The sequence below is a fragment of the Balaenoptera borealis genome (assembly GCF_965194805.1).
Source record: "Balaenoptera borealis genome assembly, chromosome: 15".
NCBI lineage: Eukaryota > Metazoa > Chordata > Mammalia > Artiodactyla > Balaenopteridae > Balaenoptera > Balaenoptera borealis.
Window position 1 is genome coordinate 47,809,905 of NC_138871.1, and position 11,007 is coordinate 47,820,911.

Here is an 11,007-nt window from a genome sequence, read left to right on the forward strand (position 1 = left end):
TCAATCATTTTAAAATGATAGAATATATACAAAATAAAAGTAAGTTCACCAGGAAACAAAGAACAATGCCACAATTAGAATAGAATGTTGAGGACTTTATAGATAATATAAAGCAGAGGAATTATGTCAAAAGTGAATCCCAACTGGGGTGAAAAACTTCAACACAAAATAATAAAACATAGAATCACTTAAAAAATGTTTTCCCAACAGAAACCTGAAATTATCCCAATCAGATGCACCAGAGGCTGGAAGCCAGAGCTGGATGGTCAGTGAGATAGTTCATTAAAGTCTGTGGAAGAGCTGCAACAGTCTCCTACTCTCAGTGATCCCGGTTCTGATTTTTCCGTCAAGCTAAATGCACAAGAATAGATTTCTGAATAAAGTTGTGAATCTGCTGTTGGGTATTCCCTAAGTAAATGTTGGAGCCAAATGGAAGCTAAAGGATGTCTCAAATTGAGGAGGCAAGTTTACCTCATACTCAAGAAGAAAGGCATCCTGATTACATGTTCCCACCCTGTTCTTTCACAGAAGCCCAAAGTTCTATCAGAATCGGAATTTGTTGCCAAGAAAACAGAGGATATTTGCTGGCGATGTGAAAACACATGCCAGAAAAATACACCACTCTATCAAAAATCTTACACAATGAACAGATAACCAAGATTTTCCATAAAACATTTAAAGAAAACGATAGCATGAAAGAAAGGCATAATGAAAAAAAACACCAAGGCTGACTCTCTAGGCGAGAGAATATATGTAGGAAACAAACATAAATGATAAGATAATTAAAATTGGTATCCTCAGAAAGATCTGTAAGAGAAAAGCAGAGTTCTTGGAAATTAAAAATATGATTTCAGAAAAATAATGATAATAAATCAAAATAATAATTGGTAAAATTGATTCAACTGAAGATTAAAAGGACAGCACTAGAAACCAAAAGATATTCCCAAAGTTCCATGTAAAAACATACATGAAATGCAGATTCAAGAAATACAATCCAATATTAATCAAAAGGACAGAAACAAGAAGAAAAAAAGGAAAAAAGCCCTGGCTTCCATTAGGTCTAGTCCTACATTACTTTGTGCCACAAGGTTATTGACAGAAGTATACACTTCCTTCAGAGAAAACCTGCCACCCTCCCTCACACATAAATATACCTTCAAGATGTGGTCTCATCTCCCTGACCCAGGAAAGTCAATCATATTAAGCAACAGAACATTTTCCTAAATCTGGCTTATTTGGGAAATTGAAACCATTCGTATTTATTGTAATCACGACTATATTTGATTTTATTTCAGCCACAGTATTAGTGAGGTAAATATTAGCTGTATATGAAATAGACATAAGAGCACTGTATAATGACTTAAGTGTAACAGAAGTTTATTTCTCCTGTAATAGCCTTGACTGGTCCAAGGTGGAAAGGAACAGTAGGCTGCTCCATACAATCACTGAAGGACTCACATGAATAGATGTTTTGCCATCATCAATCAATCAAGTCCAAGTTTGATTACCCTAGTCATCTCCATCCAGGCTGAGGAAATATACCAAGGAACCCTCATGAAGGGACTTCGGAGACCAGCCCTGGAAGTGACAACTTTTTCTTATGCTATACTGTTTAGACATCACACGAGTATATCAAACTGCACAGGAATATGGAAAATGTGGTCCAGTGATATGTCCAGGAAGAAGAGTAAGACATGGATTCTGGTGAGATTCTAGTATAGCCATCTTATTTTTCATTCTAGTATAGCCATCTTATTTTTCAATGTCTACAATTTGCTTTTTTTCGATTTATTATTGCCCATGTTAATCATGTATTGTTTGTTTTGTCATCTGCTATATTGGATGTTTCAGTTTTTATTTATGTTCTACTAGTGTTTATATTTAAATTTATAGCTAACATTTGTGAACAGTTCATTTAATGTCAAAAAGTAATCATTATCTAGAGCCCCTTCTTCTTTTGACACAGATTGACCACTACTTCACTTTTACTTATTTTCTTCTTATACAAACCCTCCAATCCTGCTAGTTATAATTTACTGATTTTTAAAAAAAAAAATTTTTGTACTATTGTCTATGAATTATGGGTCTATTTTTAAACCCTTATGTAACAACTGAACTTTAATTTCATGGCCTTTTTATTTGCTAATCATTTTTTGTATATTGTGTTTTTCTCAAACTATCACTGTCTTGGCTGGAGAACATTATGAGTAACAATTTTCAGAGAAACTAGTGGATAGTAAATTTCTAGATACTAGAAATGTATTTCTTTTCTCTCATGTGTGGAAAATATTTGGATTGTTTTTGTGGTCCTAAAGACATATCTTTCCTCTGAAATGGAGGTATCAGAATAGTCACAGAGGCAAAACACTAGCAGAGAACTGTTCCAGGAGAGCAGGAAACCCAGGGGGCCCCTTAGTCATTGAGAAGCCCCATGGCAGTGATATGTACAGCATATCAGGACTTTGTATGGAACATACATGAGTTTATCCTGTGACAAACACTCAGGAATAACTGGAGAAAATTTGACAGGGGCTAATTCCTGGTATATAACCTAGTAATGGGGTTCATGCCTTACTTGTTTCCATTTAAAAAGGAAGTGTTATCTTATTTTTTAATCACAAACTACTGAGAAGCACAAAATATATATTAAATATTTACAATGAACAAAATAATGACAACTATTCAGAATCTTCTTTGAGCACCTAATATGTGTCAGACCCTATAGAAGACCTTTTACAAATGTTGTCTCTAAGATAATTAACAAATCATCAAGGTCTGGATATTATTTACATTTTACACATAAAGAAACAGACTCATTGGATTGTCTTGTTCAAAGTCTCACAGCTAGTTAATGGGATTCAAAACTAGCTCTGACTAACTGAATTCCATGCTCTTCTCCATAAACTTCTCATCTTATTTTAAATCTAAGACTCGGTTTAATTTTATTTCATTCAAATCAGCTTTTGACTGCTCTATAAGTGCACTGTCCAATATGCTAGTGACACACTGAATGCTTAAAATGCAGCTCCTCTGAACGTGCCGTGTTTTAAGTGTAAAACAAAAGGATTTAAAAGATAGTACAAAATGTAAGATACCAAATAAATAATTATATTGATTACCTGTTAAAATGTTACTCTGGATACACTGGAATAAATAAGATATATTATTACAATTAATTTAACCAGTTTAATTTTATTTTTTAATGTGGCTACTAGAAAATATTAAATTGTGTAAATGGTTCACATTGTATTTCTGTTAGACAGTGCTGCTCTACAAAGAGCTAAATTTTGAAAAATATGGATTACCTACAGGAAAACCCAATTGGTCAATATCCATGGTAATTTCATGATTAATCCATTTATTCTTTAATTCTTTTAACAAATATTTATCAATTACCCATTTGTGGATAAGCTTTGTGTTTTAGGCACTGAAAAAAGATCAGGAAGAAAAATCAGAAAAATGTCCCTGACTTCATAACGCTTACATTCAGGCTGTGAATTCTGACAACTGGTCTTTGGCAATGCTTTCTGTGCTAGAATATTGTCCAACATCAGCTTTTCTGTGACTCATAAAACTAAGAGCTCTAAAACTTAAGTTACTAATCAACTCAGATTGGAAAATAGGTAAAATAGGTACATGGAAGAGGGATGGGGCCAAAAATATTTAAAGAATCAAATAATTTGTCTTTTATTTGCAAAACTACAGTTGCTAAAAACCTGGTCCTTTTAATGGTCTGGTAAACCATTAAAAGGTAGCTTTATAGAGGCTCTGGTGTGTAGTACAGATTATTTCTGACCGAAAAATTACCATACAACATTCTATAAATGCCACAGTGTCAGGCATCTCAAGATGTTTTAATAGTTACCTATTAGCTATAGATTATAGAAGTCATTGAACCAAAATGAAGGCTTACAATCCTATAAAGGAGGATTTGATGAATTATCTCAAAATTCTTATGTGTGGGCAGGCTTCTAGCTTTTTCTTTTTCCTCCTTTTGTTTAAACCAGTATATATCGGGCACTGTGCTACTGTGCTTGTTTTCATATTATCACAAGTTATCTCACTTAACGGATGAGAAAGCTGGTAGTCGCAGGAGTTAAGTGTATTGCCCTAATTTCGCATGATCATAAGCACACATGTACAATTCAAAAATACATTTTCATGCTTCTTTCCCTATAGTACATTGAATATTCTATGTCTTTTCCCCCAAATTCCAGAATTTTCATATAGTCAGGTTGTATAAGCTATTTGCCTACATGTCATTTGTTGAACCCTCCTCTAATTCAGTTTCCATACATCTGGGTCCCAATAATCGCCTTACCTGCAGGTTCAAAATCATCTAATAACTCTTTTAATCTCCAAACTTCTGAAACATTTTGCCATCTCTCTCTCATTTTCAACTGTTCTTAGACATGCATGATCCACATTCTTTCATTCCAATGTTCTTTAAACTTCTCTCCTAACTTTTCTGTCAGACTCAATTTTCAAAGATATTTGCTGCTTCTCTCCCCTTCTCTCCCATCTCAGCTTTTCACTATTTATATCAATTTAGCCTCTCTAGATTCTGTTTCCCTATTTTTCAGGACACAGATTCTACATGACATGGAAAAAAGTCCAGAATGTTGACCTGGTGAGAAAGAATTTTTTGTCTAAGAAAGGGTACAATAAGGAGTAGGAAGAGAAAGTAATATGTTAAATACTTATAACTCAGCATTTCATCTTTTATCATGCCATATTATGTAATGCCAGGACTGTCATGGCTACTTCAGTCCTTTTCCTAAACTGTAGGTCTGCAATAAGAAACCTAAGAGCACTCACTTTAATTGCCTGTACACCTGGATCTCTGTATCAAAGTTCTACTGCCAGATGAGATATGGTACTATTCTATTGTGTGGGTTAGTTATTTCTGAATCATAAGTAGGTATTTATAAGCCCCTTGGAATGCTTACCAGCATATACCTCAGGGTTCTGCGAGTGTGCCCAGTGGAATACACTCTACCCTAGCATTAGGACCTAGCATCACCTGTTACCTAAACTTGCAGTAAGCTCATTGCCTAATCCATCTACTGTCTCATTCAACCAATGTACCTCCATGTCACTCACTTCCTTTTCTAAGACTACTTCATTAAGCTAAATCCACCCCATGCCCATTTTTTCTCCACTGAGCTATAAAAATTGGAGTAACAAATAGTAAATAACTCATCACCTTTTTCATATAATGATTTTCAAAACTACAGTTATGGTAAATGGGACTGTGAATAGCAAGAAAACTAAATTACAGATCTATAGATAATTCTCCAATTATTTCAACTGCTTTGAGATATCCCTCACTTCACTTTCTAAAATAGATTCCAGCAAGCAGATAAATGAAACCAATCTGAGCATCATTTTTTAAAATTTTGTCTAAATTCTTGTAGTTATGTGGTGAATGCCCATAAGACTAGGAGAAAGGAGAAGAGAAAGTAAAAGCCTGGATAATCCATTTTCTAGAGAGTAATCATTTACTGTGCCTTTCCATTTTGTTATTCAATCCATCTAGCCCCTGTGACAAAACTAAATTCTTCTTATTATGTAAATTAATATCAAACTATTATTTTTGTGATAGGCAAAGTCCTGGTTCTTATGTCTTAGAAAAAAAATATTTTTAATCCTCTCTTTGCTCCCTTCTTCCTCTGTACTCTCCCTCATCTCTATTTACATTTTGCCATTTGTGAACAGTTTTGTTTCCACTGAGACAGCTGAGTTGGTATTATTACACTTCAGTGGATAGTTGTCAGTATTGTTTTGCAACAAAATAATAAGAGCTGCTGGTGTTTAGTCTAGGGCATACCACCATACATACGCACAAGCGAAAAGAAAAAGAAAGAACTGCTCAAAAGTACTATGGAGTTTTCTAGTATTTCTTCTTTTTGTAAAGTCATTCCCAAACAGGAAATACAAAATCCAGAACTTGAGACTTGCATACACAATCAGCAACCAATTACAATTCTAGGCTTCAGATCACTTGGCATCCCGTTAACAACCACCTGCCTGGGCTGTGAAGGCCCTGGAAGGTTGTTTCCTCACTGTGAATGAGCCAGGATTTATGCGACCTTTGCAAAATCAGACAAGGAGTCTACACATCAGATAAAATGTCTAATGAAATTAACACATTATTCAATAGGCTTGAAATGTCCACAGACTATGAACCAACTGGAGGCATCACCTTTATTGTCCCTTCCCAATTGCATCTCTCCTTCTCATTTAAATTAATGTCCAAAATGCCTTTAAGGCAGGTTCTAATATATAACTCTCTTACACAAAGTGCACACACACAAATACACGTTTAGTAGTTGTCTCTATACAACCTGCTAGAACACAGATGTCCTTCTCTAAGACATAATATATGGATGAGGATGATAGATTATCTATTATGGCTTATTATTTTGTCAGGCAGTAAGTGAATATTTATTGAGTTCTGACTTTGTACAAGGTCTATGGTTCAATGTGATAAATGTGTGTACAATGAGTGTTGTTGAATAAAAAGTATGACTTCTGGCTTCTAAGATATTAAAATCAAATTAAATACAAAAACATAAAATCATACCAAACTCACTGATACATTAAAAATATAGATAAGCCAAAAGGAGAAAACAGTCAGCCATGAAGTTACTGCCCAGGTAACTCATTATTAATGTTTTGGTAAGTATCTTTCTATCTCTCTAACCCAATGCGTCTCTGCCAGTCCCTTGCATGCCTATGACCTATTATTCTCATTGAGAAGCATATAGTTGAGCATCTTTCTCTATCAGATTGCCATATTCATCCTAATAGAACTATAGCAAACAATTGGATGAATGCCCCATAATTTATTTAACCAATCATCTTAATGGATATGAGGGCTCTCTCCAAATTTTAATTCACAGCACGTATGTACACACAAACACACGCAGATTTATATATATGTTTGACAATATCAAGATAGATGTCTATCACAAAGGCATGAACATTTTTTAAGCGTTAAAAAATTTTAATATTTAATACCTATACAGAAATGTAAATACATCAAAGTGTAAACCTGGATGAATTTCCACAAAGACAGCACACCATGTATAGCACCCATTCCAAGAAACAGAATATTACCTATAACACAAGGCCCATTTTGAACCCCCTTTCCAGTCTAACTCCCCCAGGAGGGTAATCGTTATACTGACTAGAAAACAGAATACTTTACATAAATTAAGTGACAAGTTAGGTTCTCTTTTGTACCCAGCTTCTTTGTGAAATCTACATTGTTGTAGATTAATTAATCATTTTCAAAGCTATATAGTTTTCCATTTTGTGAATATGCCACAATTTACTTATCCGTTACATCTGGTGAACATTTAGTGTATTGGACATTCAGCAAGTTTCCAGTGTGGGCTATATGAACAGTGCTCCTGTGAACATTCCTATTCATGTATTTTGTGAACATGTATGCATATCTGATGGTTATGAGTGGAAATTCTGGGGGTTAGGAAATATACATGTAGCTCTAGTAGATAAAGTAATTAAAAACTACTACAGATTGTAACAAATTACCCCAAAATTAGTAGTTTAAAACAGCAATATTTATTATCTCAATTTCTGTGGGTCAGGCATCTGTGTACAGGATAGTGAAATGCCTTTGCAATCAAAGATGGTCAGGTTTGTAGTCCTCTCAAGGATTGATTAAGTAAATCTACTGATTAAAAATTTCCAAACCTCAGTGGGTAGCAATGTAGACTCCACCACGCTAACTCTGGTGAGAGTTCAGATTTAGGTATACAAGTAATCGATAACAATCACTCACTCTTCTTCCTATGTCCCGTTCCCCTCTCCATATTCTTTAAGGACATGCACAAATTAAATGATTTGTATATTTCAAAATTCACTAAGGACATAAAGGAAATCCAGGCACAATGTAAGAATTTAACAGGTCACCTTTTTACGCTATTCTAAAATTTCAGGACACAATAAAATTGTATATGCATTAGTTAAAAAATAATAGATGCAATAACAAAGTCCAAAACACATAATGGCTCAAAACAGTGAAAGTTTATTCTCATTCAAAGAAAGTCCAAAATAGGAATTCTTGATCAGCAGAAGACACCACTCCAAAAGTGATTCCAGAATTCAGTGTCCTTTCATCTTATAACCATTTTCACCACACGATTTCCAAGATCACCATCCAACTTCACCAACTGTCTTCACCAACATCTGCATCCAACCAGGGAAGGATCGCTCATGAGAATTTTATGGCATGTTCCTGGAAAGTGGCTCACTTAGTTTTTGTTCATATTTCACCTGCTGCAACTCAGGATTCCCACCTAATTGTAAGCAAGTCTAGGAAATGTGGTTTGTGTGCTCAGGAAGAAGCAGAATAAGGTTTGGTAAGCAGCTAGCTAGTTTTGCTACACAATTCTACTGCATAATTCAGGTCCCCCTATACCCTTTGGTTTGATCTCTTTAAGAATAAGAAAGATTCCATTAATTGCAAAAAACCCAAAAGGCAGATAAAAACTGACTGGAGGCATCAAGGGACCATGTTTTTAAAAATTCTGGAAGTAACTGTGACACCATGAGGGTAGGTGTGACAGCCAGAAGAACCACATGCTTCTGACTCTCTTCTGATAAACATTTATATGAACGTTCCCCCATCCACCACATTAATATGTTGTTTATTTATCAAATAAGGATTTAAGGAGACTCTCAGTATCACCAACTACCAGAAAAACCTATTAGTTTCCAACAGAGAAATAGGATGGTGAGCATTTTTACTTTTTACCTTCATAGCAGGAGGTGGTCATCAAGAACAAGGGTAAAAGTGAAATGTGAGTCTGGCATTCAGTTTTTTATTTAACAGAACGACTGCAGCTGTTCAGGTGCTTTGGAAACTTCACATGAAGGGGAAAACACAGCCATTGTTCCAGTTGGCATGTTTGGAAAAAAATACAAACAAATGGTGATGTTTCTGCCTGCCTGTCTTTGTGGATGCATAGCTCAGACAAGCCTCAATCCTCTTTTAAATCTTAGACTTAAAAAAAAGCCTCCTGTCGCTTTGGATCAGGAAACAGTAAAGTATAACATTTGCGAAAGTGGCCCCAAGGACACAGATAGTGTTGAAAATCCTTGAAAATAAGATGGATTACCAATTCTCATTATTCATTTGGCTTCCACAGAAGACTAATAGCTAAGTAATTTTCCATACATCACATTACCCAAGGTGCAAGACATATAATATGTTATCAATTTATTGACTAAAATGTTATTTCCACAACAACTTTTCCTGTAAGTTTGAGAAATGAACATGCATTAAAGGAAAGAGAACAATATTTTTTCACTATATGTTGCTATAATTTAAGACTAATGTTGCCTGAATGCAGGAAGGGAAAGGATATACACTTCTCTGAGGAAAGAGATTGAGACACATACACATTTCCTTTACAAAACAATACTTAAAATCTTTGAGGTAAGATGAATGTCATTATTCGAACAGGGTTAGGTTTGAAATACATTTAAACAGTGAGAAATCAAATCTTCCATGTAAAAATCATGGATTAGGTAATCTGGGGATCCCTGGAGAATATGAAAAAAATCAGTGAAATTGTTTTCTTAAGACAAAGTCCTAGAATGGAGGACCTGTAGGTGTTGCAGTGAGGCGGGTTAAATGAGTCATTCAAGTGTCCTTACTGAATTTTGTTTGATGCCTATTATGTTGTCCACAAAGGAGTATAAGAGAACTCAGAAGGAGAGAAAGCTTAGAGTGTTAGAGTAGAAAACCCCCAACTATCCTTCCCACCTAAATATTCTCCCTCTATGCCAAACCTTAGAGTCTGCTAACACAGAAGCAAGGATAATTATTAGCCAGTAAACTGTGGATAGACTGTGATAGATTGCATCATTCAGGCCAGATATGCTGCCCTCTACCTGTATTAGGATAACTGATCCTATCCGTTATCATGTGATGTCACAGTGCCTTTCAGTAGAAGGACCAACTTTTTCGATTCTATGGCTATGGGATTGACCATGTGACTTAATGTGATTTACCTCCATCTGAGAGGTTTTAACATAATTGTGTGCTTTGAATTGGTCTCTTTTACCAAGATCCATCAGGAGAAAAGAAAATACCAAGATTAAGAAAATTAGAAATAAAACTTGTGTTCTCGTAAGAGAAAAAGATTGGGGGGGGGGGTGTTTGTTAACAAAAGGTGACTAATACACAGTCTAATCATTCATTCGTTTAACAAACACTGAGTGCTTACTCCATGACATACTAGATTAAACATTGGGAATATGAAAGCAAACAAAGTTCCATTTCTATTTTCATACAGTTTAAATTTCTCTAACTTCCCTCCTTGCTCTTCCATGTGGCATGGCTATCGCAAGACTCATCCCTGAGATAAGCCACCGGGTTGGCTAAGTCTGTGTACAGTGCCGTTTTAGTTCTTCTGCCTTACTGATCAAGAGTCCCCCAAAAAAGTATAAGGCAGAATTCTACTTTTTCATGGACATGCCGTCAGCCAGAGATAACAGTGGTGAGGAGAATTCTAAGATGCCCCTCACCAACCCCATGATCTCTGTCCCCTGACGTTACTCTTCTGATTATGTTACTTTACATGGCAAAAGGAATTTTTCAAATGTAATTTGGATTAACTATTTAATTAATTTAGATTAATTATTTGGATTAATTATTCCTTTGATTAGGAATATTACCTGGCGTAATCTCATTATATGAGCCCCTTAAAAGCAGAGAGTTTTCTCAGGCTGGTAGCAGAAGAGGAAGTCAGAGATTGAAGCACAAGGGAGATTCAAAACTGTCTTGAAGATGGAGGGGGCCATAAAGCAAGACCTAAGAGTGTCCTCTAGGAGCTGAGTATACCCCCAGGTAACAGCCAGCAAGAAAATGAGAACAAAGAAATGAATTCTCATTACAACCAGCAAGCTTGAAAACAGACTCTTTCTTAGATCCTCCAGATAAGTGTGCAAACCGGCAGACATCTTGATTTC